Below are 7,417 nucleotides of genomic sequence, written 5' to 3' on the forward strand. Positions count from 1 at the left end.
CGAAAGAAAATTATTAGTTGTAGTTTATGACGAAAAATCAGATATCACGCTTGATAAGATTTGAGTAACAACATTCTTATAACATTTCCTCAACTACTAACGCACTATGCCCTGAGAGCTGGCCTCCGACATCAGATTCATCAGCTTGTCATCCTCTTTGTATATTCTATCAGGTCTAATTATGGAAGCGAAGAAAAGATCTTGATCAAGAAGGCTATGGTTGAGATGTAAAAAAGAGAAAATACTTCCAATTTACATGTGTAAGTGTCCTGCAGCTGAACAATTGCTAAAGATTTTCAGATATAATTACAAAAAAAAAAAAAAAAAAAAAGGATTTTAAGACTACTAGATGCAGTAAATGCTTTAAAATTGGTCTTATGCATTCTTACAATGTGTATTGAAAGCCTTGGAGTTTTATGTATGAACAGTGAGTTCATTTATAAACTTGAAGGTGAAGTTGATGTAGATGCAGAATGTCATTTGATAGAAATTTTTAAATACATAATATCTTTATGATGGTTTATTATCAGTTTATTGTATAATTTTGAAAACATTACTATTTTGTAAATATATGTCATGTGATTCTTTTGGAATGCTGGCATAGCTCATTATCTTGTGAGAAGTATGACGTCTGTTAAATATCAAGTGTATTTAATTGTCGAGTATTTTTTTTTTGTTTTTGTTAAACTTTATATAAATCTAGATTAAAAAAAAATGTTATTTTGAAAAACCTATAATCCTGTTATAATTCAATTCTATATATATAAAAAAAAACATTGGGCAAAAAATAATAGAAAATGCTTTAACTCAGATAAATCTCAAGACTCTTAATTTGAGATGACTCATATTTTTTCCAAAAAAGGTAATTAGATACCCAGAACTATGCTATTTAAGTATATCGTAGCTATCAAAATATTTTCTCAGTCTAAAATTTAAAAACTATATATATTCTTTATAAAAATTTATATCGTACTGAAATCACAATAGAAAATTAACGTTTTTCTGCAATATTTTAGAACTTTTGATTAAGTTTAATATTTTTTCAGATTTTTGTTTTTAAGGGCCAAGTTGTGTTTATAGTTTTCAAATATGAATGTATGTCTTTGTCATCAAAATAAGGTATAATTTATTAATGCAACATAATAAGTAAGTCTGTTATAAGCAAATGACTAATTTTTTTTGGAAATTGCTTTGAACATAAAAAGTCAATTTATGAAAGAATCACTGTAAGAATATTCCTAGACTTTTGGTATAATACATTTCAATATTTCTGCATCCAAATAAAATTAAAAAAAAAAAATAAATAAATAAGTCTCAATTACTTGAAGGAGAAACCCCTTTTTTTTGGGGGGGGGGGGGGGTCGCTAGGATGTCTGGCCTTAGGGCAATGTCCCTCACACTTGCCTCTGTCTTTTATGGGTGGCCTTTAAACCAAGCATGTTACTTCCATTATTCAGCGGGGCATAGAGCCAACTTAATTTTAAGGAAGCTGCAACCACCACTTGCATATTCCCAGGATCCAAAAGTCGAGTATCCTAAAATACCATAAGGATGATAATCAGTGTCAAAGATAGGGCGAGTGTCTCATCCTTCCAGTCCAGGAATCACGTGAGTGTCTTGGGAACCTGACTGGAATTTCATCATCCTCAGCTTCTCTTTTGTTTCACTCCAGCAACAAATACTTTTCTTCCGAAGCCATAGTGATTATATTGCTCTTTTCTGTTCGTTCCCCTTTCTTACTCACCCCTATAATAATAATAATAATAATAATAATAATAATAATAATAATAATAATAATAATAATAATAATAATAATAATAATAATAATAATAAATTATTAATAATGGTAATGGTAATAAAAATATTAATATTAATAATGATAATGATAATGATAATAAAAATGATGATAATATTAATAGTAATAATGATAATAATAATAATAATAAATAAATAAATTATTAATAATAGTAATGGTAGTGAAATTAATAATAATAATAATAATAATAATAATAATAATAATAATAATAATAATAATAATAATATATCGAATATACACTAACTCTGAAGCAGGTTATCTTGTAATTTAGTTTCTCAATAGCTGTGATTTTTATTCTCTTACTAGTACTACATGCCGCCAGTAGCTGTGGTATGTTGGTCATCGGTAGGTAGGACAGCAACCTGCATTCAAGATTTAAAAATAAGAAATGAAAATGTAAACTATCAAATACAAATTATGAATGAATTCGGCTGCTATACATTGCAGGAAGGAAATAGATGTCTCAACTCATCATCACTCAAGAAGTGAGTGGAAGTAGGTACACAATTGCTGACTGTATTCATACGGCTTAGTGCAGTCAGTAGTCAAATGAGCCGCTAGTCAATGATTGATCTTCATGAGCGGAAGCCCTACTGAGTCTCGAACAGATCTGGTCTAACATTGGCTGAAGCGCTCGCTAGAATATGGCTATCACAGTCTGGATGGTACTAAGGTCACAGTTGTCAGAGTTAAATGATAAGTGTTGACAAGGATCCTAAGGCTTCATACTGATTGCCTCATACACTACCTTAGCGGTTCTTGATATATATATATATATATATATATATATATATATATATATATATATATATATATATATATATATATATATATATATATATATATATATATATATATTTATATATATATATATATATATATATACATATAATATATATATATATATATATATATATATATATATATATATATATATATATATATAAATATATATATATATATATATATATATATATATATATATATATATATATATATATATATATATATATATATATATATATATATATATATATATATATATATATATATATATATATATATATATATATATAACCATTTATAACGACTTCTACGCAATTCTTTAGTGAGCTTAATTTTGTCATTATTGATGATATGTCAAATTGAAGCTTTGGCTTTAATAAACAAAAACAAAAAAATATTGTGTATTCCTCTCATAAAGCTATACTATATTCCTCAAGCAAATATTTTCCCATTATGATAATATAATTATATTCTGAAGATAATATTTCATATGAAGTATTTTTGAATATTGTTTAAAAGTTTAAAAAAAATTCAACTTATATAATCTGGTGGTACTCAAGAATGAATAGTGTATGTCTGAGTATTTTCAGGGTGTCTAAATCGAATATTGGATGGCCTATTTTATTATGCACAAATAAAAGGAAATTATTTCTATATCCAAAGATGAAAATTCTTCCCACTAAAGCTCACCATCTAGTCTTGCAAAAGAATAATTACTTTAACATATATTTTCTTTAGTTAATCTGGATTTATGATGTTAAAGGTGACAACCCATTTAGCCATTCTGCTGCAAATGTAAACATTACAAATCCTTCAAGTTTTTATTGGTTATATTTAATACTATGACATAAACTTTTTGCTTGACAAAGTGTAATGCAATAGTATAAAAGCGAAATATTAGTCAGTATTTTCATTACAGATGACAGAGACAGATTATGTTAAGGCTCACTAACTCAATTCTAACTTCAAGAAACATTAAGAGAGACCAATACTTCATTGTTGAATATCTTTTCTTCCTCGTAAATCTGAGACTTTTACACCTTTCACCCACTAATTTCAAATAATTCGGGATAATTAAATCAGATAAAAGTTCATATTTGAAATATGTATAAATAATCATTGTATAAGAGACTGAGATTTCCTATACGTATGGGTAGGTTGTTCCTATCACCTACTTCTGCATGTTATATACACATTTAGTGGGTGTAGTAACTGCATGGTGTATCAATGGACTAGTGATTGCTAAGATCGTATGCCAATTCAATCAACCAAGGTGTAAATGAGTCTCTCTTTCTGTTAAAACTCCTAAATATATCATGAGAAAGTAATTGAAACGTTGATGTTAAATATAAAAACTTCAAGTCCCTTAAAAACTATCAAATACCATTTTATATTCGTAGGGTTGATGTGCAAAAGATTTTTAAATTCTTATTTCGATTTTATTTTCCGATTTTGCCTATCAAATTAATCCCTAGGAAAACATTATCAAATAATTTAAGAAGGAAATATTTAAGAAAATTATAATTACAATTTGTTTTATTCCATAATCCAATAAAGCACAAATGAAGAGATAATAATTTTAAGCAATTTGTTTTAAAATGATAAATTTGCAACAATTACAGAAGTATATTTTGAATTTTTATATCCAGGATTTTGGAGATATTTTTCATCATTTTTTCTTGGACTTGGATTTCTTCTCTATCCACTCACATTCATATCGCCACACCTGTCATAGACCTGAAAAAAGAATATAAATTTTAAATTTATAACAATGTAAAGTAATCAACTGGGCACTTTTCCACTTCTCGTTAAATAATTTCCTATTTATGTTTCATCAGAGAAAAAGAATCCAGTTTCTAATACCTGACTTCATTAAAAAACTGATATTATTGTTCATTTGGGAATAATTTTTGATCTGAGAGATTAAAAAATTAAAAGTTAATTTGAACCACATTACACAGGCCAGCGCGTCAAAAGGTTACAATATCATGACCTGGTGACCTATCAAAAATAAATCCAACATTCAGTTTTATTACTGAGTTGCTATTGTACAATGAAAAAATTTGAGATTTCTGACGCGAAAGGTGTCTTTCTTGTCTGTACATATCTATGATCCATTGCATTTACTTTCTACTGTAAGCCTTTATTTGCGACGATAAGGTATTTTGTGTAAACATATCATACCTTCTTCGAAATTTTAACCAGCGCATTCCACTGCTGCAAAAGATAAAATACCAATTAAACGTTGAAAACAGATTATATAAAAATGGTGCTTGTGGAAGTATTACAAAATATCAGTACAATACTGAAGAGGCAAACCAGAATGTTCAAGTTAAAGATATTGATATTCTGCATGGGTAATGTCTTCTCCAGGTTTAAGTATCGACCTATAATATATTAACAGTAGAAAACACAGGCACACACCTTAGTGAGGATACCTTTATGGAGTGAAAGAATTTGTTTATCACAATGATCAGTAAATCTTTGCTTGTCAAGACCAGCTGTACTAGGTAAGTTTGAAAATGTTTCTGTAGTCAAGAATTAGATGTAACTAGTGTGCCATTGAACCTGCTAAGAGGATCTGGTTCCATATATGTTCATGCTGACTCTGTGTCTGTTTATGAGAGTTTACATATGGATGCCACAGTATTTATTTGTGTGTTTGGTTAGCATCTATAACATATGTAAGATGTTGCTCTAGTGGATTAAAAAATTCATGACTCTGTGAATTCAATCCCTCCTTATAGCCTGCATATCCCTAACAGTTTGTGCACTCACTAAAACAGCATTCAAGGTGTTATTGTATGAATGGAATACCGGTAGCAAAATTTTATTGATCATCGCTACTATCTTATAAATGCATTTGGTTTATGCTGAAGAATTAGCATAATTTTGCAAAATTACTAAGATTTTAGGAATTATGAACTTTTACGGTAATTTTTTCCGTAATTACACATATCAACTGATCTATCAGTCAGTATGAAAATTTACTAGGAATTATGCATAATAATGGATTTTATATACCTATGGTAATATATATATATATATATATATATATATATATATATATATATATATATATATATATATATATATATATATATATATATGTATATATATATATATATATATATATATATATATATGTATATATATATATATATATATATATATGCATATATACATATATATATATACACACACACACACACACATATATATATATATATATATATATATATATATATATATATATGTATATATATAAATATTTATCTATCTCTCTATATATTTATATATATATATATATATATATATATATATATATATATATATATATATATATATATATATATATTCATATATATATATATATATATATATATATATATATATATATATATATTTATATATATATATATATATATATATATATATATATATATATATATATATATATATATATATATATATATATATATATATGTGTGTGTGTTTGTGTGTGTGTGTGTGTGTGTGTGTGTGTGTGTGTGTGTGTGTGTATGAGTATAGGCTTCATATCAACCTACACTTTTTCCTACACCAAATCCATACCGAAAAAACTTCTGTTATGTGAATGATTCACATATGTTATCAGCAATAACTTAAACCTGCAATCTAGAGTCTCTGATGCAACTATCAATTCTAAGTGCCATATTGTGAAGAAATGGATGGATTTTTGAGAGTTGTTTGCGGGTTTCTGTAGCATCAATGCGCTTGTATGTTTTATATACGACTGTTTTGAATACTGGTCTTGGCCTTATCTATCAATAGCCAGTTGTTGTTGATTACGGCAACTTTTTGTAAGTGCTAATCACTTTAAAATTATACCGGAAAAGAGTTCTGCTAAATTGTGTTGAGCTTTGGGTAGACTGGAGCTAGTTGCATACAGGGCTAGGTTGATAAACTGTCACTATCTTCATCATATAACAATAGTTGGCGTCGAGGTTCGTTGGACATTTGGTTGTAAAAAAAAAAAAAAAAAAACAGCCGGATTATCTTTGAATTCGAAAGAAGTTGATCACCCGCATGAGCAACAACAAGATAAAAATTGTTTCTGATTAGATTTAATTTCCCCATACTTGATATAAACAACATAATTCAGGGAGGAGTTGAAAATTAATTCGGTTGGGACTCGTTGTTACAATCACTAACAACTTTCCCCGCAAGATATATATATATATATATGAATGCAGAAGCTATGGAAATGGGCAATGAAACCAAAGATAATGATAAATGCTAATTATTGACTGTAGGAGTTTGAGTAGGCTACATGATACCTACCTCTAAACCTATTCTTGAACACCCAACTCCCCAGCACATAAGCCTTGAGAATACTATCCCGGACCCTATTGCAAGCAAAAGCAGTGAAGTTTTAAATAGGCGTTACATACACCAATCACATACTTCTATAAAGACATAACAAAGACCTACAGGGGAAATCACAACCGCAGAGAAGTTAAGGCCATTTAAAAAGGGTGGCCCAACAAAGACTAGAAGATGAACAAAAGGAAACGCCACGCAGCAATAATAACAGACACACCTGAGAAAAGCTACTTTCAGTATCACTATTAGCATTAACAAGGAAAAGACTCAGGAGTAACACTACCTAAACAACGAAGGGTTTCTAGAGTCTGGTGAAAATAAGAACAGACTAAACATTGAAGATTATCAGTGTCTCGCATGTGGTAGCGAATGGTCAAATTAAAACTCAGGGAAGCAATAAGTGCAATACATCAAATACAAAGATTTGGCCTAAGAAAGTTACACAAACGA

At 28.3% G+C, this 7,417-nt stretch overlaps 1 long non-coding RNA gene across 1 annotated transcript in view; it reads right to left on the minus strand.

Annotated features, from left to right (window-relative positions):
• Nucleotides 1–4,221: 4,221 nt before the first annotated feature.
• The window catches only part of LOC137646751 (uncharacterized), a 6,636-nt gene continuing 3,440 nt past the window's right edge, over nucleotides 4,222–7,417 (minus strand). The window contains exons 5-6 of the long non-coding RNA XR_011045444.1: nucleotides 4,787–4,819; nucleotides 4,222–4,339 (exon numbers count right to left, since the gene is read on the minus strand). This is a non-coding gene — a long non-coding RNA (uncharacterized lncRNA). The remainder of the gene's footprint in view (nucleotides 4,340–4,786; nucleotides 4,820–7,417) is intronic.

The sequence above is a fragment of the Palaemon carinicauda genome, chromosome 9 (genome assembly GCF_036898095.1).
Source record: "Palaemon carinicauda isolate YSFRI2023 chromosome 9, ASM3689809v2, whole genome shotgun sequence".
Lineage (NCBI taxonomy): Eukaryota > Metazoa > Arthropoda > Malacostraca > Decapoda > Palaemonidae > Palaemon > Palaemon carinicauda.